The following is a 25,098-nucleotide window of genomic DNA, read 5'->3' on the forward strand; positions in this document are numbered from 1 at the left end:
TAAAATATTTGGCCACTGGGAAGTTCCCCTTTAGGCAAATGAAGCAGCCCCCCAATTTACAACAGCTGACCCCAGCAGATTCGCAGATAAAGTGTTGCCTTACTCAGAAGGACTGTTTGGGGCCCCGAATGTAGGTGAGGGAGGAGAACGGGCAGGTGTAGCACTGTGTCACCTGCAGAGATAGATGCTGGGAGGGACAAATGGACAAGGGAATCATGGAAGGAGCAATCCGTGCAGAAGGCAGAGAGAGGGGGTGAGGTAAAAATGTACGTGGTGGTAGGATCCCTATCAAGATGGTGGAAGTTTCAGAGAATGATGTGACTTCCAGGTGAGTTCTTTAAAGACCAGAATTATTTTAAGAGCCAAGTTTGTTGTTTCTGCTCCTGTCCTATTCTCATGTAATGTCTAGATTCTTTAATCATATCTTCCTGGATCCATGCCAAATTATCTTTTGTAGGGATAGTGGGTGGGAAAAGTTGTTCTACATTTCCATTTGTTATCATAAGGTTTAATGTCAACAATGAACCATTCTGCTTCCTGTTTGTGTACTGGTTTTCAGGCTCAAGTACAGTACATTGTGAGTCAAAATATTTCTATTCAGTTTAATTCTACAGTCTAAGAAATTCAATGGGCGCATCTAGAAACATTGTGTGCAGTTTTGCTCATCAGATTTCTGGGAAGGATGTAGAGGCTTTTGAAAAGTTCGAAGTTCAAATTAAAATTTATTATCAGAGTACATACATGTCACCACATACAACCCTGGGATTCTTTTTCTTCGGGCATACTTAGCAAACCTATAGAACAGTGACTGAAATGCGTAAACATCAGGAACTGTTAACTATAAACAAACTGTGCAACTGCAGATATAAGTAAGTAGCAATAAATAACAAGCATGAAATAACAATATAACAGAGTCCTTAAATGAGCGCAGCTATCCACTTTTGCTCAAGAGTCTGATGGTTGAGCAGTAGTAACTGTTCTTGAACCTGTGGTACGAGTCCTGAGTCACTTGTACATTCTGCCTGATGGCAGCAGTGAGAAATGAGCATGGCCTGGGAGGTGAGGGTCTTTGATGATTGATGCTGATTTTCTACGGCAACGTTTCATGTAGATGTGCTCAAAGGTTAGGAGGGCTTTACCCGTGATGTACTGGCCGAATCACTGAATTTCTGCTCAAAGGTTTTGGTGTTCCCATACCAGGCCATAATACAGCTAGTCAGCACACTTTCCATCACATCTATAGAAGTTTGCGAAGGTTTTCGATGACATGTCAAACCTCCACGGACTCCTGAGACGCTGTCGTGCTTTCTTCGCAATACAATCAGCCATCCTTATCCACGGATTCAACCAACCACGGATCAGGAAAACCCAGAAGTTCTCTCTCCAGCATTTGTTGTTTGAGCATGTACAGACTATTTTTTCTTGTCATTATTCCCTAAACAATGCAGTATAACAACTGTTTACATAGCAGTTACATTGTATTAGGTATTATAAGTAATCTAGAGATGATTTAAAAGTACAGGTAGTCCTTGGGTTATGAATGAGTTCTGTTCCTGAGTCCGTCTTTAAGTCGGATTTGAAGTCAGGACAGATACATCTGGTATTATGTAGCCTCAGTTAGTAAAACGTTTGTCTTAGTATATAGTATATATTTGACCTTTCTATGCATATAAAACACTTAAGAAACATATGTATTTCAATAATTAAACCACTGTATTGCTTAGAAATAATTGTAGCTTTCATCAGGGCAGGGCCTTTCAAATGCTCCATTAAAATTGTTCCAATCATTGACCGACTGTAGTCTAACACTTTTCCAATGACCGATGGCATTTCACCTCTTTCCGATCACTTTATTACTTCCACTTTATTTTCAATAGTGATCATGATTATTTTCGTGAACAGAAACCCTGCGGATTTAGAGCTGCACCAGGTCCTAAAGTCCACCGCACTGAGACGGGTTAAATAAGGTCTGGGGTTCCGCTGGGTCCTAAAGACCACCGCATTGAGCCAGGTTAAATAAGGGACGAGCATCCGCGTTTTTTGGTATCCACGGGGGGGTCCCAGAATCAATCCCCCACGGATAGGAGGGCTGACTGTAATATTTATATGGCAGGTCCAGGACAGGTTCTCTGAGATAGTGACACCTGGGAATTTAAAGTTAGTGAGGTTCAAGTTACTAAAGTTAGACGGTGCAGAAGAGGTTTACCAGGATGTTGCCTGGATTAGAGGGCACGTGCTATAAGGAGAGGTTGAACAAACTTGGGTTGTTTTCTCTGATTCATCAGCAGCTGAGGGGAGACCTTTCAGAAGTTCATAAAATTGTGAGGCATGGGTCAGAATCTTTCTCCCAAGATAGAAATGTCAAATTTCAGAGGACGTGCATTTACAGTGAGAGGGGCATTGCTTAAAGACGATTTGCAGGGCAAGGTTTTGTGTTTACATGGTGAATGATAGGTGGCATGGAACATGTATAGGTAGAAGTGATTTAGTTTAATTTGGCATCATGTCCGGCACAGACAGAAGGACATGTTCCTGTGCAGTTTTATGTTTCAATTCTATTCCATTTCCAATAAAAATGGGGAATTAGTTCATGGTTCACTGCAAATACAATGTTCCAATACATAGAACATACATAGTGGCACTCAGTTTTATGCAGTTTGATTGGAGTAAGTCAATCACAAATGCATGGCTGGCAGATGGCAAATGGAGAAGCTAATATGCTTTAAACACCAGGGCAATTCCAAGGTTATGGAATTCTGTACTCTGAACTATACCAAATATATTTCCTTTTTGTCAAGGACATTTCCCTCACCAGGCTCAGACAGATCAGGAGGACGGGCAACGAAGTAGCAGATGGGATACAGTGTAGGGAAGTGTATGGCCATGCATGTTGGAAGCAGGAATAAAGGTATAGACAGATTTCTAAAAAGGGAGCAAATTCAGAAATCAGAGGTGCAAAGGGACTTGGGAGGATTCCCCGAAAGTTAAAATGCAGATTGAGTCAGTAGTAAGGAAGGCAAATGGAATTCATTTCTTTCTAGATTAGAAAAACGAGAACATAATTCTGCGGCTTTATAAGGCATTGGTCAGACCACATTTGAAGTATCGTGAACAGTTTTGGGCCTCGTATCTGATAAAGCATGTGCTGTTGGAGAGGGTCCAGAGGAGGGTCACAAGAATGATCATGGGAATGAAAGGGTTAACATATAAAAAGTGCCTGATGGCTCTGGGTCTGTACTCGCTGGAGTTTCGAAAAATGGGGGTGGGGATCCTCATTGAATCAGAATCAGATTTAATATCACCGGCAAAAGTCATGAACTTTGTTAACTTACTGGCAGCAGAACAATGCAAACACATGATAATATTGAAAAAAATACTTCAGTAAGTAAATCAGATACAGTAAGTATATTGTTGTGACACAACAGGTGCCATTTTTGCCATTTCCGTAGCATTTGACTGTTTTTTTACAAGGCTGAGTTGCTAGCTCAATGCTCAACCCAGCACGGATGGAAAGCCTCCAGGGAGCTGGCCAAACTTAAACTCAGGACCATTTGCTTCAAATTCTGGTGCTTGTGCCACCATAGTAAATATATTTGTATATTTAATAGTTAAATTAAAAATAGTGCAAGAAAGAAATACATTTTTTTAAAGTTAGGTAGCGTTTATGGGTTCAATGTCCATTTACAAATCAAATGGCAGAGGGGAGGAAGTTGGTTTTGAATCACTGAATGCATTCCTTTAGTCTTTTATACCTCCTTCCTGATGGTAAGAATGAGAAGAGGAAATGGCCTGGGTGATGGGGCTGCTTATCAATGGACGCCGCCTTTCTGAAGCACCACTCCTTGAAGATGTCTTCCATACTACAGAGGCTAGTACCCAAAATGGAGCTGACTAATTTTACAACTTTCTGTAGTTTCTTTCAATTCTGTGCAATAGCCCTACCCTACCCCCATACCAGACATTGCTGCAGCCTGTCCGAATGCTCTCCATGGTACATCTGTAGAAGTTTGAGTGTTTTAGGAGAGAAGCTAAATCTTCTCAAACTCCTAATGAAATATAGTCGCTGTCTTGCCAACTTTATAGCTGCATCAATATGTTGGGACCAGGTTAGATCTTGACACCCAGGAACTTGAAATTGCTCACTCTCTCCACTTCTGATCCCTCTATCAGGATTAGTTTGTGTTCCCTTGTCCTACCCTTTCTGAAATCCACAATCAGTTCTTTGGTCTTACTGATACTGAGTACAAGGTTGTTGCTGTGACACCACTCAACTAGCTGGTGTACCTTGCTTCTATACGCCCTCTTATCTCCAAACATACTGAACATTGAAAAGCCTAAATAAGGTGGCCGTGCAGAGGATGTTTTCAATAGTGAGGGAGACTAAGACTGGAGTGCATAGCCTCAGAATGGAAGGATTTTTAATGTAAGGAATTAGAACAAAGATGAGGATAAATTTGTTTAGCCAGAGGCTGGTGCATCTGTGGAGTTGGTTGCCACGGGTGGCTGTGGAGGCCAGGCTGTATTTGAGGTGAAGTTTGTTAGGTTGTTGATTAGTCAGGGCGTGAAAGGTTATGGGGAGAAGGCAGGAGAATGGGGTTGAGAAGAAAATGGATCAGCCATGATGAAATGGCGGAGCAGACTCGATGGGTCAAATGGCTTAATTCAGCTCCTGGATCTTATGGTCTTATAATCCATGGCCCTCTCTGTCTTCAACTTCACATGCAATAGAATTCTGGAGTGGCAAACCAGAAATGCAGTATAACATGCATTGGCCCGGTAAAGTAATCTGTTAAATGTTAATCTGTTAATTTTCCAGTGCTAAGAAAACTCAAGGCCATGCGCTCCACTTAATGCAATCTAAAATGTGAGTACTTCATCAGAATCAGGCTTAATATCACTGGAATACAGTATGTTGTATGAAATTTGTTGTTTTGTGGCAGCAGTATGTTACAATGTGTATTAAAATCTTTAAGTTACAATAAGAAATAGGTATAAGAAAATTAAATTAAGCAAGTAGTGTAACAAGAAAGAGAAAAAAATTACTGAGGGTTACTGAGAGCCCATGGGTTCAGTGATTATGCAGAAGTCTGATAGCAGATAGGAAGAAGCTGTTGCTGAAACATACGTGTGTTTACAGGCTTCTGTACCTCTTTCTTGATGGTAGCAATGAGAAGAGGGCATGTCTTTGGTGATGGGGGTACCTAACAATGGACACAGCCTTCCTGAGGCATCACCTTTTGAAGGTGTCCTGAAGCTGAGGAGCTGTCTGAGCTTACAACTTCCTGCAACTTTTACCAATCCCATGCAGTGGCTGTTCCATTCCAGACCGTGAGGCAGCCAGTTAGAATGCTCTCCTTGATACCGCTGCAGAAATCTGCCAGTGTCTTTGGTGGCATACCAAATCTCCTCAGACTCCTAGTGAAATATAGCTGCTGTTGTGCCTTCTTTGTAATTGCATCAATATGTTGGGCCCAGGATAGATCCTCAGAGATACTGAAAGGAAATTGCAAAAGTGGTCGTGTTGTTAGTTAGCGAACAGAAAAATCCCACTGCCAGTAAACATTCGCAAGCTCCATAAAGAAGCTTTTGTGCATAAGCACTGTTGGGGCAGTCTAGTAGTCTAGGCGCTCATTTAGATTTGCCATAGGGACAGCTAGTCTTTACATAGCAATGGGTAGGGCAGATTGCAAATGATGCAGACAGATGAACTGAGCCCCTTATCCATCTGTAACAGGGGCTGCATTCTTTGCAGATCCATATTTTCATGAATCTTCAATGCTACCAATTCTCTGCAGGTCTGATCATTACTACATGAGAATGCCTCAACACAAAATTTATCTAACACAAAAACATACAGACAGATGCACAGTTCCCACAAGGGGATTAATTAAAAAAAAAATTGGCTCCAGAATTCTGTTCCCATGGCAGAAAGATAGTGGAGAGGGGAAATTGAATGCACACCAGGCAAACCATCGACCCAGTCCAAACTGTTTCCATGCATATAACCCACATTTTAGAGAAGTCTGTGCATTAGCCGTCCAGGAAATCAGCATGGCTCCCTGGCGGTCTGCAAGGCAACTGAAGCTTGTGACCACAAAAAGATGTTGCATGAAGACATGGGTAGACTTTTATACCCTTTAAGTTAAAAACTCAGTGTGGTATCATTCCATGCACTCTGCTCCTAAAATTCATATTCGTTAAAGTCAAAAGAGTGACATTTAATAAAATTTAATGTACATATGTTACCACAGTGCATATCTGGTTCAAACAACAAAGGACCAAGTTTTAACTGTTGTCCCTGAAAGTTTCATTACCTAGAAGTGTTATAAGGTTTTAAAATATATAGAGCAGCATAGATTATCTAAAGTAAGATGGAATTTAAGAAATCAACCAGAGGGTGTTTATAGGAGAATGTACAATTGTTAATTTGCATACCAATAGTATTAGTTGTAGATTATGGATATAATATGGTTAAAGATTATCCTGATGGTGCAACATACCCAGACAAGTGGATGCTTGTTTAAACCATGTGATGACAAGAGAAACTTGGCAAAGAAACTAAATTAGTCTGCTTCACTGCTCATCTGTAACAAAAACAAAAAAACCCTGCTCCCTTCATTCTTTCTATTGCCTTTAAAATACATTCAGTGGAAATATTTAGTCTCCAGCACCTGCAGTCTTTTGTATCTTGGAAATTACTTCAACCCTCTCACTGCTGTCAGTAAGCTCAATCAGCATTGAACTCAGATCAGCATTAATGTGTTTTAATGATTGAGTCTTCCTAATACTTTATATTAGTAAGAAGAAGGTTTGGAATTTATAGTTTTAATAGAATTATGTGATACAATTTGGAGGAAAGTCAAGCAAAAATTTGGTTTATGATTGATATTTTGCTAAAGGGCAGAACTTATTTTTTGTGTAAATTAAGAAGCTTTGTTCAGCAGTTTAGGAAATAACTGCTTTAGGCAAATGTAAGCACTTGCTGGGCAGGGTGGGTGGGTGGAGGCTGTTAGCAGTTTCTAACACTACATTCTTACAAGTTATGTAGGAAAAATTTCTGGCTGTCATTCTTTTGTGTGCTCTGCCGTCAACCATCGTTAATACGAAAAGAAGTTGTTTACAGTGGTGAGCATGTGGATGGTACACAAAAATAGACATCGTCAAGGCCAGGAGATGAGAAAGGAAAATACTGCAGATACATAAATCAGAAACAGGAACAGAATGTGACCTTCTCCGGGCATAATTTATTTTTGTACAGAAATTTGTGTCTAGTTCTGGTCACCAGACAATGAGAAGGATGTGGTATCAATTGAGAGAGTGCAGAGGAGATTCATTAGTTTTTTTTTGTCTGGAATGGAGGGTCATAATCACAAAGAGAGTTTGGATAGTTTGTCAATGCTTAGGAAAATGAGGTAATTTCACTGAAGCGTTCAAGTCTGTTCAAGGCCTCAACATAACAAAAGCAGAAGGGATGTTTTCCCTGCCTAGAGGATGGCTAGAACCAGGGCTCTAAATAAGAGGGCAGGCCATTTAGAACCGAAATGAAGAACAACTCTTTCACTCAAAGGGAAGTGAATCTTCAGAACTGTCCATCTCTGATGGGTGTGGAGGTTCAGTCACTGGCCAAACTAAAAGCTCAGATTGATAGATTTCTGAATGTTAGAGGAATCAAAGGATATGGTAGGAAAACACTGTTGTAAAAGATCAGCATGATGTTGTTGAAAGGCAAAGAAATCTTGAGGAATAAAGTGCTTTACACCTGCCCCTATTCCTTATGCTCATGAAATAAATGATGTTGGTGCCAGCTGAAGAATAATGGCAAAGGCTGGTTATCCGCAACTGGTGCACAGGAAGGAAATGTAATTAGATAAGGGCTTGCCGGGCCTTTTTATGCCATGGACCCCTACATTTAACCGAGGGATCCGTGGACCCAGGTTGGGAATCCCTGAACTAGATGGAGTTGAAGGGAGAGAAAGTGGAACTGAAACACAACAGCTGCTGAAAATGTGAAATAAAGGAGAATGCTGGAAATGCCTGACAGGCCGGACAACATTTGCAGGAGGGAGAAAAGATAATGTTACAAACTATTTATTTTTCATCATATTACATAGAACGTAGAACTGAAAAGAAAAAAAAATCGAAGTGCTGATGCTGGAAATATAAAATATAAAGTATTTTCCTCTCCCTTCTTATACTTGATAAAGGATCACTCATTCAAAACATTATTTGTTTCTTTCCACAGATGCTGGTCAAATTGCTCAACTTGCTACTGTATTAGAACTGGAAAGGATGGTTATTTAAAGTTAATATGGAATTCTAAGGGTTGCAATGTGACGTGTTGGAAAATGAGATACTGTTTTTATTTTAAACTTGTATTAGGATTAGTTGGAACCATGCAAGAGTTAAAGGTGTGAATTAAAGTTACATGAGACTGGAAGCTCTGCGTAGGTCCACACAACAGAGATTTGTGGCTAGGGTTTCTCCAGTATAGAAAAGACCACATCATGGGCACCAAATGCAGTACATTAAATGTAAAGAAATACAAGTGAAGTTATGTTTGGGCAGAGATACAGTATATAACAGGCAAACAGGTCCTTCAACCCAACACATCCGTGTTGTCTATTCAAATTGGTCCCATTTGCCTACATTTGTCCATTATCACTTTTAAACTTTCATGTTCATATACCTGTCTAAAATCTTTCTAAGTGTAATCATACCCATTTCTGCAGCTTTTTCTGGCAGTTTGTTCCACATACACAACAGCCTCTGTATGAAAAGGTTGACCCTCGATCCTTTTTAAATTTTTCCCCTCTACCTTAAACTTATACCTTCTGGTTTTTAAGGCTTCCTACCCTGTGGCCACTCACCTTTTCCAAGACCCGTAGAATGCTATCTAAACAAGGTCACTCCTCAACCTGCTCCAATAAGCCCTATCGTCAAGGTAACATCTTCTTAATGTTTTCTGCACACTTGTCAGCTTAATGACATCATTCTTAAAACAGGGCGACCAGACCTACACATAATATTCCAAGTGTGATCTCACTAAAAAAATTGTACAGTTATACTAGGATGTCTCATCTCCAGGGCTCATTGCCCTAACCAATGAGGCATGCAACATGTTTTCTTTACCATCTAGTCTAACTGTATCTCTACTTTCAAGGAACTATGTATCGGTACCCTCAGTCTCTGTTCTACAACACTACTATTTTCTATGCAAGACCTACACTGGCTTGACTTACTAAAGTGCAACACCACACACGAGTCCAAGCTAAATCCCATCTGTATTCTTCGGCCCATGAGCTAATCTTAGATAACTCTTTTCACTATCCATAGTATCTCCTATTTTGATGTTATCTGTTAGTTTACGAGCAGAGTAATAGGGACCGAAAGGTTAAACAGTGGTGTTATATCACTGTAGATATGATGGAAGAGGCTAAGGCATGAGGATTGGTGCTGATGGAGATGGGAGGCAGAACCAGGGTGTTATAGAAGCAGCAGTCCTTTGGAATATTGAAAGGGAAATTGAAGGGAAAATAATCTGCTTTCAAAGGATGGAATCCAAGGGAACCTGATTGAAAGAAGTGGTTGAAGCAGGTACAATAGTAACTTTTCAAATATAGTTAGACAGGTAAATGGATTGGAAAGGTTTAGAAGGATATGGGTCAAATTCTGGCAAATAGGATAGCCATCCTGGTCAGCATGGACAGTTTGGGCCGAAAGGTCTTTATCCATGCTGCATGAATCTATGACTACAAGGTGACATCTGTTGAATCTGAAGGTTGGCAGGTAAAAAGCACAAGGGGAACCTTTTGTCTTTACCCACTATTTTTTCTATTTCAGTACACATTCCTCATCACTCCCTTTCAGAACAGGCAGTCTGGGCCACTCAGGTACTCACAGGAAACATGACAGGTTTGTTGATCCATTGCTCCCTGGTTACTCCTTCATTTATGATAGCAGCTGCAACAACTCTACAAGTGTTTGGTCTTTTCCTGGGATATTTGTAGTTCCTGAAATCCACAAGGAGCCCTATGCCAGATGCTGTAAGTCATTTGTCTAGACTTCAGTCCTTTGTTTGCTTCTGCTCGGCACAAGTGCATTTGTAGGCATACCCCTGAAGCATAGTGTAGCAGGGAGAGTCCTTAAAAGGACTACAAGCTTCCGCCCTGAAGCCGTGCAGAACAGTCTGAAGGTGCTCGTTAAATTGTTAATGAAAAGTGTCTAGCTGGTGTGTGACTATACAGTGCACTGCAAGTCAACAACCAGAAAGCCAGCAGTAGTCAAATATCTTTGTCCTGCCTTGCTCCCTTATGTTAAAATAAGGATTGTCTGCAGGGCTGCTCACTCCAGTAGAAACCATCACATACATAGGCTTAATGCATCTGATTGCAATATAGGAAACTCAAGCAGACTTGTTCGTTCACCAGCTTTGACACATTGTCATTGTTGTTGACCATCACAGGATCCCATTGGCAAACTCAGAATAAACTTCTAAAGCCAAAGGTACAAATCAACAGATTCAAAAATTTCAGGGAGCCTTGGCTTTCACTTAGTGCATGTCAACCCCATGCCTTCATCAAGAAGCTCTTCCACAGTTCGGTTGCTCAAGTGAAGGAGAATGCAGACAGTCTTGTATTAAAATCTCTGAGGACCAGCACCAAACTCAACAGAAATGATCGAAGACTGTGGCAGCTGCCAGGAATCTACAAAGACACGAGCAGCTAAATATTTGGAGAGATTACAACTGTCACTCCTCTGAGGGATGAAATGTGTTGTGCGGATTCAGGAAGAACTTTGGAAGATTTGCAGTCTGTCAGAGGAAAATTTGTTGGTTTTCTGTGACAATCTTCAGGCCCTTCCACACACAGAGTCCATACCCAATATTGCTGCACACATCCCCAGCACTGGTTACTCAAACATTTGGCAGTCCGTATATTTCAGTACATTCCTGTTTCAGTGGAGTACAGATCATTTCAGTGACTTGGTAAAATTATATTAATCAGTATGTCATCAATTATTCCTTTTGATACATTCCATAATAAAAAAACGTCCAAAATCCCCTGGTGTCTCTGTCCTTACAGAGCTTTTGCACCAAGTTTCAATGCATTCCTTACCATATAATCCTGGACTTTACAATATGCCAATCTGTAACAACTCCTTGTAAAAAGTCAGCAAGTTTTAGGTTTTTCCAAAAATATATTTTATTCATAACATTGGCAAATACATAATACATTGCATATATATGAAGCCATTCTGAGTACAAGAGATCATATTAATAGACAGAAGGGGTACTGCAGATGCTGGAAATCTAGAACAAGAAATCCTTGTTCTGACTTCCCCCCTTCCTTTTGGGTCCTAATGAATCATCTCAGCCCAAAATGTCGACTGTTCGACTGTTTATTCCCATCCATAGATGCTGCCTGACATGCTGAGCTCCTCCAGCATATTGTCATATTAAATCAATATATATATATATATATATATATATATATATATATATATATATACATACATATATATCTTGTATATATAGTTCATAACCAAAATATTCCGAATAATGTATAGTTTAAGTATAGGTTTTAGCCTCTCACTATGGTCTTAAATGATGGTTCTTGGCCACAGAAACTTAATGACCTCAACATCAAGCTTTGATAATTCTGGACTTGGGAGATGACAGTCACTGCAGGCTGACTCAGTCCAAAAGACACAGGACAACGTCCAGAATGCCTACCAGCACTTGCTGCAGCCACTTCTCTTCTAACCAGACTGACTTTATTTGTTGTCAGCCACTCGAGAAATCATTACTGAGGCAGAAAAACAATGAATAATTGGCCCTGGTTGCAAGCAAGATACTCGAGCAGCCAGTACTAAGCTGATGTACTCCTGTCATTGAAGCACCCAGCTCTGTGCTCTCCTTGACACCTCCATATTCAGAAGGTGTACAATTTTGCTTCCGGTCAGTGCTGGAAAGAACAGAAAATTACACTGATATAGTATTAGATAAAACATCTAGTTTGTTTCTATAATAGCATGCACAAAATGCTGGAGGAACTCAGGAGGTCAGGCAGCATCTATGGAAAAGAGTAGACAGTTGATATTTTGGGCCAATACCCTTCTTCAGGATCTATTATAGAAACAATGTATCCATAATGTTGCCTGATTTAGAGTAAACTAATATTGAAATGTAGGCAGAAGTGGTCTCAACACAAGTGTCTGTAATAATGGGGGCTAATGAAAACGATAAAAACACATTGATAATTTATACTTGGTGCATTAACCACAACAGCTAGTCTCTTTTCATCTTAGCAACTCAAGTGTGTCACCATAATTACAATTTGTTGTACTTAGCCAATTGCTCAGAGAATGAATGGATCACAATGTACTGAAAGGATTACTGCACCACCAAGTTGTGCATATTAAATATCTAGCAAATGATTGTTCTTTCCACCATAGGCATCAATGACAATTTGACCCAATGTTGAGCTAGGAACCCAGCGTTTCTGGTATCGACTGAGCCCTGCTGGTAAATATACTCACAGGAACATCAGATCAGAATGAAGCTGAGGAATGCAATAGATCATCAAGTAACCTGTCAATACATCATACACCCTATACCAAGAGTGTAACTTCTTGAGATTTTTTTTCAAGTTTAAAGTAGCTGTCACTCATTATCTTTTGTTTAGGAGCTTTATTTCTTCCATCCAAACCAATGGATAATTTGGGGGCCTGCATTCTATGAAACATGCACATTATTGGCTGGCTCATCACACCATTCAAAGAACAAATAATATTAGACTTGGCTTTTCCTTAAAAGAGATGTGTTCCAGGCAGAAATTTGAAAGGCATATAACCGAAGAAAGTGTCATTCTGCTCTCAGTTTTGTGAGTTATTAGACTATACCTGTTCTATCTCATTCTGTTGGGCTGCTGTCCTGCTAATGTCAAAGCACCATTGGTGCTGATAATTTTGATATTTGAAAATGCGGTAAGTAGGGCAGTACTGAATTCAGAACGTTCATAGAAAGAATCCTATGTGATATCCATTCATTCAGATTGATGGTTTACAATGCTGAATAAAACATGACTCCACACAATTTCAATCAAAGCAAACTGCACTGGGTCCGGGAGCTTGAGAGGCTAAGGACTGACCATGTAGAAGATACAAAATCATGAGGGATAGAGTGAATGCAGTTTTCCAAGAGTAAGGGGATCTCAATGGCATAGATTTAAGGTGAGAGAGGAGGGATTTAAATTTGGTATGAAAGTCATTTATTTAAACTACAGAAAGTAGTGGCTATTTTTGATAAACTGCCAGAGGATGCTGTAGAAGCAAGTACATTTACAAGCTTAAAGAATATTCAGACAGATAAATGGATATGAAACATTTAGAACAGGGGTTACCAACCATTTTTATGCCTTGGACCATTACCATTAAGCAAGGGATCTATGGAACCCAGATTGGACGGTCCTGGTTAGAGGAATAGTGGGCGTTATGTAGGCACATGGGCCTAATTTGATGGGCTTCATAGCTGACATGGTCAATTTGGTCTTAAGGGCCTGTTTCCATCTGAAGTAACTCTGACTCTATACCCATCAATTAATTCCCTTCGATTTTTTTTGCCAGCTTCCTGAACATTAGCCAATTAACTGATCTGCATGTATAAGGAAAGGACACAGAGAGTCATGGAGAGAACATGCAAACTCCAGACAGACAGCACCCAATGTCAAGTTCAAACCAATGAATCCGGACCTGGGAAGCCGTAGCAACAACTGCTGTATTACTATGCTATCTTTTAATGACATTGTCCTAGCTTCTGAGACTGATCTGCCTGTTGTACCTCACTGGTATTACCAGCTCCCAGTCCAAGTTAGTGAGTCTCAGAAAATTACCCGAGTTCAGCCTTAAGGATCTAATGCACACAAATACCTCAGATGCAATAATGGTAATCAGTTGTATGAACACTGGCCTCCAATTGCAAGACCTCCATCATTATCTTCATTACATACAAAAAACTCAGGATAAATTAAACCAGGATATTTCTGAATCTACACCACGTGTATGATATATTGCTACGTTAGAATTATGAGACTCTTAGCAAGATCTAGACTATTGAAGTAAATATAATCCAGGCAGTCCTCGGTTTGCTTTCTATTGGCATTGCCTCAGAAGGAATTCATTTCTCAACTCCTTGCTTATTGAAGAATTTACAAAATTGCCTTAAGCATTCTCCTTCAGAATAATCTCATCACATTACAGTTAGCCTCTTGTACATATATCACTTGAAAAACAAGAATGCATTTTCTTTTAGTAAAAGCAACCAAGAAGATTAGTATCTATTTTTAGCTTTATTGGGCTAACTTGTAAAGGAAACTGCTAAGAGAATCAAACTCAAAGTAGTCAAAGTAAAATTTATTATCAAAGTTCATATGTTACTATACACTACCCTGAGATTCATCTTCTTGCAGGTATGAACAGAAAAATAAAATATGATAGAATATATGAAAAACTATACATAAACAAGTAACCAATGTGTAAAATGTTAAAATTTTGCGCAATTAATGTGCAAAATAATGACGTTCCAAACTGTTACCATTTCCCATTCAATTTCTATCAATTTCAGGATTTCCTACATGAATATAGAACTTCAGAATTATCTGGCCAGTCTTCACTAATTATTTCACAGCTATGCTCCAAAGCATGTGATGTGAACAACAATAATTCAATATTATATGGGAGTGTGCTAGGCAAAGGACTGGGGCTTCGATGGCTATTAATGTGTCTGTTTCACAGGCAGTGCTTGCTCCTTGGGTTTGGTTCTACACAAGAACTATCGACGATCGGTCCAGCTTCCAAGGTGTTAATAACACTGGATCTGCAAAAGGTATGATGGCAATTGACATAAATCAGCGGCATGCACAAGTGCCTTGCTGTTCATTGACAACAACTTCAAGCTTTGCTCAGAACATGTTAAGGAAAGCAGCCACATTTCTTTGCTCCTCCTTCCTCAATAAATAGCTTGATCCTACGTCTAATCTTATTCTTGAAAATAGTACAGGTTATCCATCGCAAAAACTGAAGGTTGTGGAATGAATTCTAGTTCGTTCTGTCATTCCTAACAACTCCCAATGCTTCTGATAATGAAACTATTTTCCACTGGATGACATCCATCTGCATGTGATGTCTTCCAGATACCATTGGTGGGACGAAGTAACTCACACAAATGGTCTTAACAGCTTCTGATGACAGAGACCTAAACTTCCACATTGAGTGCTGTCATGGCTGACCCATCGAGTATACAAACATTCCAACTTGTAACCATGTTTGATGTGACAGAATCCTAGTGTCTTACATTTGGCTAATGCAGGCAAGAAGACTCCTGGTCACTTCACTTTACAAACCAGACCCCTAAGCACCAATCACCTGCTGTGGGCTAGTAGCCTATGCTTTTCTCTTCAAACTGATTACTACCCACAATTCACATTAAGAACTGGAATCTGGTTCATGCTTAGAACAAAAAGCTGAGCAAAGAACGTGTGTTAAACTTTATCACCAATAAGTTTTGGAAAGGTCACACCGCTGCGCTAGAGAGCTGAGATTAGCAATTAATCTCTCAGGCTCTGGAAAGTGAATATCCATCACAGTGTTGGCCAATCTGACGCACTTACCAATAACTGAAAGTGGGAACCCTCGTACGGGAGGTCCACAAAATATTAACTTTCAAATATCTTAAAAATCAATCTGAAAGTATCACCTGTCAACAGCAAAATGGGAGCAAGAGGAAAAGAAGTCGCCAGTTAAGTTTCATTTCAGTGTGATATGACAACTATTCAGCTCTGGTTGATAAGATCCTGTAGAGAGTGGTAAACATTGCCTAGTTTATCACAAGCTCATAACATTTTTCCATCCTGTTCATCTTCACAGCCCGTGTCCTCAGAAAGGTTAATAGTATTATCAAAGATCCCTGCCACCCTGCCATTCCCTTTCCTCTCTTCTGTTTTCTTAGGGATGATACAGGAGTTTGAAAGTTCTGAGGACCTGACTCAAGAGTAGCTACTTCCACACACACATTAGACCAACCTCCTCTATTACAATACTTTCCTGGTGGTGCTACATGTTCTCTTAATTATACCTCTTCCTTTATTGTTATTTCCGCAATTTTATTGCCCTACTTTACCTTCTACCATTCCTCTGTTTTGCCCTAATTGCTGTATTTACATAAATTATTCTGTTTTCATCATGTGAGCTAGGAATTTCATTGCACCCTGGTGTATTTGACAGTAAGCTAATTTGAATCTGGGATAAATGAAGCATAGGACACACCATATCAAAATGAAGCATGGTCAGTTCGTTTCTGCTCTGGCCGCTGTGAGGTGCTCATATGCTGTGAATCAGTTTTGTAGCAAATCCATCTTTGATGATCTGGACACCATGGGCAAGTCCTGCATTTACTTCCCACACCGAACTGGCCATTGAAGTGGTGGTAACATCTGAGATACTTGTTCCCCTGCTCAAGGGGACATAGATGGTATTTAAGTGGATTGTTCCAAAGTTCTAACATTCCTTACTGCCTTCTCGCAAGTTATGCCCCTGAACATTCAGGTGACCAACTTGGAGCAAATTCATTCTATCCAGGGCTGGAGTGAACGATACACAGTGGCATCGTGGTTAGCGCAACGTTTTATAGTACCAGCCACTTGTGTTCAAGTCCCATCGCTGTCCGTAAGGGGCTTGTACAATCTCCCTGTGACCGCATGGGTTTCCTCCAGATACTCGGGTTTCCTCCCATGGTCCAAAAACATACCTGTTGATAGGTTAGTTGGTCATTGTAAATTGGCCTGTGTTTAGGCTAGGGTAAAATCGTGGGTGCAATATATCTCAATAAATAAATAAACATCCCAAACAAAGAACTAAATGTCCACTAAATGTGCATTATACACACCCCAGTGGAACTCTGCTTGTGGTGTTAATACATCCCTCTGTATCACTTTAATATGTAGATTAACCTCTGTGACTTTGAAATGTGTTAATCAATCGTATAACATTCTTCCATATGATATGAATAATCATGTGTTATTTCAGGCATTCAAGTGAAAACAATTGATGCAATTTCATTCAACTTACTCCTGATAGCATGTCTCTTGGAAAATGTATGGCCTCCACCTAAACTACTGTATTGCTCTGACGATTAAGCTTTGAACAGCATCCTTACACAGTATTTATGTTGGGACAAACACAGCCTTTCAAGATTGGTTGTACGTGGCCAATATCTGCTTAAGTTCTCTAGATGGCAGTAAAGATCCTATTTATAACAAAGATATAACTTATCCAATCTATAATTAATTGTCACTATGTAAACAATAGACGGATTCTTTCCAATTTACTCCCAATTCTTTCATTTCCACCCAAACATCACAAATTGGAGCAGCTCCCTACTTACAACACAAAAGCAGAACCTGGCTATTATCGAGTACAAGTAACTGATAAGAGTAATGAACCAAAAAGGTAGATCACTGGCTGTATTGGCATTTTGACCTCGAGGTCATGAAAATGAATTGTGACGACTCAAGCTGTCAATTGCTCCAATGAAAATAATTCTTTCGTGTCAACAAGTGCTGTCAGATTTCAGTCACCTCCTACATCATGTGTAATTGAAAGAAACACAATGTAGCCTCACTGCACAATGTACAGAGATCCAGTAGATGGCATTTAATTTTAAAACACAGCTGCTTCCGACCGATCATGGACTTGCTTGCTGAATACTATTTCTTCCTTAATACACAAGTCAGCATATTAAATACAGATGAGATCTTCATCACTTAGATCTGTTAAAACAGGTTCCAGGCTGTCAGGCACTAAATTGATACTTCTGTAAAGTCAGCCAAAACCAGAAAATAATAGTCCCATATTCCAGATCCATGCATTCAAATGTAGCACTCCAGATTAATTCTAAAATAGCTTTCATTTGTAGATATTTGGTCACTAATATTACTCATTGACTATACCAACTAAAATACTAATTTCTCAGCAAAGCTTTGAAACTGAAATATGAACTGTGCCAATATACCTTTAAGAACACAAAACTAAGTGGAATGATGTGACTAATGCTGATGAATAGCTTCACCATAGCAAATAGCATGGCTATCAAGTGCTGCTAAAGACCAGATCATGAAACTGCCCCCGAATTCCTCACTTGCTTCGTAATCCACAGTGCTGAGTTGCAAAATGTCGAGATTTACTAGGTTTTCCTGATGGGAGCCTGACAGTGAACAGCACACACAACCAAAGCTTGATTACATGACACACATTTGCAGAATCTCTCATTTTGCCTGCAATCCAACTCAGTATGAAAGATTGCATTGCCATTGCATCGAATGTGCTCTGAATTTGATTGCAAAGGGGAGTCATTTTTCCCTGAGAACAGAAAAACATACATACACAGTGATTAAATTATTTTGAAAGTAATAACAGTATAGGGCTCTGATGAGTTGATGTTACTTTATATCTAAAATTGCAGTTCTAATTAAATATAGGCAACAACATGGACTACAACCCTGTATATTATTTAGATTGCTTCCAGAATGCTATTTCTGAAAATATCTTCAAAAGATAAGTGCCTGCTTGCTACAAGCAGTAATGATTTACAGCGCAATATTTCTAATTATGTAGGTTAATTTAGAATATTTGCTTATAATTACATGTTATAAATTAGCAGTGCCTAAAAAAGTGGCATTCATCATTAAGGACCCTCACCATCCAGCACGTGCCTTTTCCCCATTGCTACCAGGCTAACAGGAGATGCACACTCAATATTTTAGGAACAACTTTTTTCCCTCCATCAACAGATTTCTGAAGAGCCCCTGAACACTGCCTCAATATTTGGCTTTCTTTTAACACTATTTTAAAACATTTCTTATTGTAACTTGTAATATTTTAATGTTTTGCACTTTACTGTTGCTACAAACCAACTAATTTCATGACACATGTCAATGATATTAGCTTGATGCTGTTTCAGACTTCCACGAAGGCTAAAATAGTTTTCACAGATGGAAATCATATTTTATTCTAAAGATGCCAACTTCCTGAAAATCAGATTTCAAGGTTTGTAAGGGCATTAAATGTTGTTATTTAGTAGCCCGTCCTCACTCCAAAAAACTTACCTTGCAATGTTATTTAGTCATAAATTTGAGTGGCATTATAATGGAGAGGTAACAAATCAAAATATCAGTCTGCCAACAAAGTGCTGGAAGAACTCAAGCAAGTCAGGCAGCTTTGATGGAGGGGGAATACGCAAACAACATTTTAGGCCAAGACCCTTCATCAGGATTTGACAGGTCCTGATCAAGGTTTCCAGCATCTGCTGACTCTTTTGCGTCTGTGCCAAAAGATTTGTCTAAATGACAGCAGTAACAATATGATAACAAAAAAAACTTTCCTAATCAAAAGATGAGGCACTGCTTCACTAGTTCCTGTGGAATTACATTAGAAGAGAACAGGATGTCAAAGAGAACAGAAGGTCAAGGCTGAGAATTCAGAGTGGAAGTGGGACAGAGCATTCGTATACTGGGTACCAAAATCCCAGGGCCATATTTTCAGAGACTATGAAAGTGTTCTGAAAAATTGGATAATCTGTGCTTAATCTTTACAGTGTGTAGAGGGACCCCACTGTACACTGTAAATGCAATAAGCTAAATTCAAAGAATTACATGTAAATCACTACAGTCACCAAAAGAGGCATCAGCAGAGGGAAAAGGGCTGACCCAGCCATTTCTGGCATGTTGGTGCACATTGGGAACGGTCCCTGTGAAGTTCAGAGGTGGTGAGGAAGATGAGGTAACGATGGATATAAGAATCACTGATGAATGGAGTGATATTAAGCACAGGGAAAACTCAATCATGTTTAAGGAAGGGGTGAGAAAAAAATGTGTCAGATGGTTGACAACCTTATTGACTGAAGAGGAATCGTCAGACTAAGAAATAATATCTTCTTTAGCATTCCCTCAGGATTGTGGATAACCTGCAGCTGTTATTACTCAACAGATTGTGAGCTGACTGATGAGGCCACAGTGGGACCCACAGACAGTGACTGACCGGAGGGTGGATGAGATGGTTTGCCGCTTGTATTGTTTACATTGAAGCTCCATGTCCCCCTGATACGTGGGGGCCCAGGGTCTCGGTGCCATTCCAAATGTTATCTCTTCACATTGAATGGCCATGAGAAAGTTCCACCCAGAATGGTAAATAATAAACAGGGCATCAATACATTTATTTAAAATCAGGAATGCTTCTGAGAAGTCAATCATATTTCTCTTACAAAGGCAGATGCACCCATTGAGTGTTCATTTCACACAAAGGCTCCAGGTTTTTTTTGGGTGTCCTTAAAACTAAGCAATCACACAAAATCAAAGTCTATACAAGCACAAAAGCTCTTCACCTTTACAAAGGCTCCAGCTTGTTTTGGTGTTCTTGAAACTATGCAATCCTGCAAAATCAAAGGCTGCAGAAGAACAAAGGTTCTTCATCCTGCAATAAAATGATGAATGATTGAATCAAGTCTTTTTGCAACTTATTTTAAACACCTTAAACTTACTGCAGAATCAGTACTCTAATGTTCAACAAAGCTATGGCCTTCTAATTTGTCTTCCCATTGCAATCTTAGAGCAGCTTTCCTGAGGTTTTGCTTAAATGGCAACACTATGGCTATTCAGAGAAGTGGAATACTTATTTTTTTGTAAAAATAAGAGTATTTTATACGTTTCTCTTACTTACTAAAGTATCTTATTATTGAATAACTTAGGAATGACAACATTGATGTAAACATTATGCCCTGTTTATCCTTATAAAGGAAGTTTTACTTTATAAACCAACATTTACCTGACATAATGCTCCTCTAATAAACCAAGAGAATGAAAATAAAGGACAATGGTGTGATCTCTAGAAAGATCTGCAATCAATTCTAAGCAGATTTTTTTGAAAGAAACACTTAAGTTTGAAACATGAAAAGACTGCATTACAGCAAGTTAAATCAAGTTAGACTTTAATACCATCACATCTAAATCAATAAATCAATCAATATAGGTTTCAACTCTTTGAGTATAATATTTCAGGCAGCTCACACCAAAAGCAAAGTCTGTTACTTAAATTTCTGTCAAGGCCAGCTGAGCTTTTATTATTTAGATAGCTGGAGCTGCTTCAAGGCTGATGAAAAAGCCACAAACCTGACGTTCCAGCAAGTTTCAAATTCACAAGAGCTGTCAGCAATTAAGCAATTAACAAGCAGATTGATGGAACTTGCAAAATTATTGTCTATTCTAGGTGTTCAACCAAAATCATTAATGAAGAACAAAACATGCACTACTTTTCCAGACCACATGTAATTTGCCTTGCAGAATAATATACACCATTTATTTAATTTCATTTGGGGGGGGGGGGGTAAATAATATAGGAAAACCTACCCCCAAAAAATTAAAGTCCTGATATTTCCCCTCATATCCCGATTTCACTATCGCCCCAATTCACCATCGTTCCAGGATATTAGACTGGATGATATTATAACAGACTGTCTATTCAGCTCTGGCTAGTTACATTCCACAAATGTTTTCATGTTCCCAATAGTGCACAAGCTTCCATGTTCCACAGAGTACTTGACTCCCTTAGATTTTGATCCTGGCAAATGCCAATTCTGTCTTAATGAAATGTTTGTTCAGCTTATTCTTTAAAGGAGTTCATCGACAGGCCATTAATTTTAATAGCAAAGTATTTGGTTATTTGAGAAAAAAAATAAAATTTCTGCCTTAATTAAGGCTTGTTTATTTGGTACCTCTGTATGACAATTTTATGTTTGGTGTCAAAGTTAAATAACTGACTTGAACTTCTATTTTCTACTTTGCAGACCTGTACCATATCTTTCCACTGCCAATCCTCTTATATCGGTAACATCAAATACAGTATTTTAAGTTTTCTTCATTTTGAAACGAAGTAATTATAAATTGTTATATTCTTTGTAAATTTTCTCTGAGCACTTTCAAAGACATTTTAATCTTTCGGCTTGGAATGTTTTATTTATGAAAGGGTCGAAAATATTAGGAGCCTCGCCTACTTCCTCACTCATTTCCTTCAGGATTATAGGCGAGTCTTGGCTGATCTCTGCACATTGTACTCTTAGGATTCTTCCAATTTTCTTCCAAACATGTTTTATTCACATCCACATACAACATAGATTCCTGAAGTAATTATATTGGTCTGCAGTCTACTAAATCTCTTTGTGTGAAAGTTGACATGAAGAGAATTATTTTGATCCAACTGCGCCTTTCTGAATTAAATATTTGTTCAAGATGTTCTGCAAAATTACAACCTCCTGCTGATATATAACTAGGAAAGTTTTTTTCGATTTCTTAATGCTGATAATTCTATTAACCCATTCTCCTAACTGATATCCCTTTGTTGGAGTTGCATATGATGGCCCATTAGTTTTCTCAACAATTCTGAGCCTCCAAAAAGCAGTTATTCTTTGTAGATTCACTATTCTTGCCCCTACCATGTCAACCTTGCATTAAACATTGTTAGATTTTCATCTAAGAATCACATCTTAACCATAATCTTTCTAACTATGTTTCAGTTAAAAGTTCCTTAGTTGTTTTGATGCTGATCCCCATGTTTATCTCCAGCTGGTTATTGCTCTCATTTCACATTTTTTTTAGTATTAACTTCTCCTTCCTCTTACACCCAAGGGATATTTTTTTCCAAAGACTCCACTGGTAAATTTTCACCACTGGTAAGTTTTCTATTATACATTTCTTTTAAATGTAGTTCTAACATAGGATTTTTTATATTCAATCAATGATCGATTTACTTTGAATCTACTGAACAGTTACATGATTTTACCAAAATAAATTGGAAAGTTCATTGTAACAAAGTTTGGATTGGAAACAATCTACAGAATCAGTTTCGGTCAGTTTGTGAAACTTGATCCAAGAGGACAATAATGTTGCCGTGATTTGGAGGCTTGCTTGCCTCGATGACCTGGAGAGCTATGGTGGCTGGAGTCAAGGCTTTCCGCTTTGGCTCTTGGTAGGGTCACCCTTGCCAAACAGGTCAAAGGGTAGAGGCCAGACTAAGAGTGGTCTGCCAGTCTTCAGGTTTGAGGAGTCAGCTCAGGGCTAACAACCATGACTGGGAAAACAAAATTGTTATAGAAACAGCAATGAGGAATCCTTCTACATCTGAGTGTGATGGTATTCCTGAGTCTTCAACCAGGATTTGCATGACTGACAGTAACAAAAATCAAGGGGAAGCTACTGACATGATGAAGGAAGCCTTGAATACTGCCAGGGATGGACTTTCATTGCTATCCTAAACGCCATTGGCATAACAGGCAGTAAGTAAGTAAGTGAAAGTTGGTCTGTGAATCAGCAACACTCCTGAGAGCAACTTAAGTCATCATCGTTTGGGTTGAATGACCCCTTAAACTACTATCTGTCTCTCCAATAACATCATGTGGCTGTGGTGAATAGCGGACAATGGGTGAATTTTTATAGTCTCTTGATGAAGCCTCGATAACTGCAAGATACGTATTTCTTAAATGCATAATGTAATGATGTCATGAAATTCCAACTGGACAAATTGGTTTAACTGGAGAAGGAGCACTTTTAGCAAGCACATGACTGTATGACCCTCTTGATCACTATGAACTTCCAGCAGAAGAGCCTTTGACATTAGATGATGTTTTTATGCTCCAAAATTATGAGTCACTCTATTGGCGATTGCCAAAGTTGGATAAATAGTAAAGTTCATGGAGTGCAACTGCCAGGTTTCCTTTTGCAATGCTATCCTGAAACATGTTGGACATTGTAAGCTTCAGCACTGCATACCTTTTAGATCTGTCACAAGTTCTCAAAACTGTTAATATTTAGCTAAGTGGGAGCATCTATTGCAATTGGGTCTTAAAGAGACATATCAGAGTGCAAACAACATTATTCCATCCACCACGAAGTGCTGTTGTTGAGTAAAAGGAATGCTGCAACAATGGGAGAGCGATGGGATGCACTCCCAAAGAGTCAGAGGATACCAGGACAGATGGGTGAAGAACTATGCTTTCAGAAGCCACATATTTTACACAAAAGGGCCCTCAGTATTGGGTTGCCAAGGAGGTTTCTGCAAGGATGTGCTATGTATGAAAGCCTGTTCTTAAAAGAAGCAACCAATATTGGAAAATGCCCTTACCTGTCAATGTGCTCCTATGACCAAAAGGTTAAAAGAAGTATTTGGTAGATCCATTTGCAAGGTTGCCCAGGATGATGAGTTGTTTGGAATCAGATCTTCACTTTCACCAATAACAAATCACATCTTCTAAACTCAAAATTGAAAGTCCTTGCAGATGGCACAGTGGCACAGCTAGTAAAGCTGCCATCTTATCGCTCTTGCTATCAAAGTTCAATCTTCATTTCTGGATTTGCTTGCCTGGAGTTCTCACTGTGAACGTGTGCTCCAGTGTCCTTATAAAGGCATGTGATCTGATCATTGTTAACTAATCATTGTAAATTACCCCTAGAGGTAAGGGGAAGTTAGTTGGAGTCTAGAGAAAATAAGAAATAGGATTAGTGTAACGGGGAGCTTAAAGTTAACGCAGTTTCAGTCGTCCATTCACTATGATGCTACAGTATAAACAGTGCAGACTGTCACTTAGTGCAAGTGAGGCCCTCTGTTAACAAAATTGATTCCTGAATGTAAACCAATGCATGGAGGAATATGTATGACCCTATTTGTGTCTCTGGAACAACCATGTAAAAACCTAAACCCTACCTAGGCATGAGTCAGCTCTCTCCTTCCTTCTACTTGTGGGACTCAGTAAATAGAGGTCAACATTGGAAGGGAGAAATTCCCAAGGAAGGGGAGCATTTGTAGTGGTTCATGCCTATTCATCTTCTCATTTCTAAGTCAGTTTTGTTGTATGAGGTATCCCAGATTGGGAGGAAAATAACATGGAAGGGAAGGAGGTCCTTTAATAAGCAGGAAATGAAGCAATCAATCAACCCTTATTGATGTAACTAATGTGATACTCTGCTGGCAGCTGATCCAGTCATTTAAATTCAATTCTGCATA

At 39.2% G+C, this 25,098-nt stretch overlaps 1 long non-coding RNA gene across 1 annotated transcript; it reads right to left on the minus strand.

The window, feature by feature from the left end:
* Window positions 1–715: 715 nt before the first annotated feature.
* On the minus strand, window positions 716–24,546 carry LOC132379775 (uncharacterized). The gene is made up of 3 exons (XR_009507529.1): window positions 24,220–24,546; window positions 20,432–20,520; window positions 716–5,493 (listed from the first exon to the last, which is right to left on the minus strand). It is a non-coding gene; the product is annotated as an uncharacterized LOC132379775 (long non-coding RNA).
* Between the last annotated feature and the right edge of the window lie 552 nt (window positions 24,547–25,098).

The sequence above is a fragment of the Hypanus sabinus genome, chromosome 22 (genome assembly GCF_030144855.1).
Source record: "Hypanus sabinus isolate sHypSab1 chromosome 22, sHypSab1.hap1, whole genome shotgun sequence".
Taxonomy (NCBI): domain Eukaryota; kingdom Metazoa; phylum Chordata; class Chondrichthyes; order Myliobatiformes; family Dasyatidae; genus Hypanus; species Hypanus sabinus.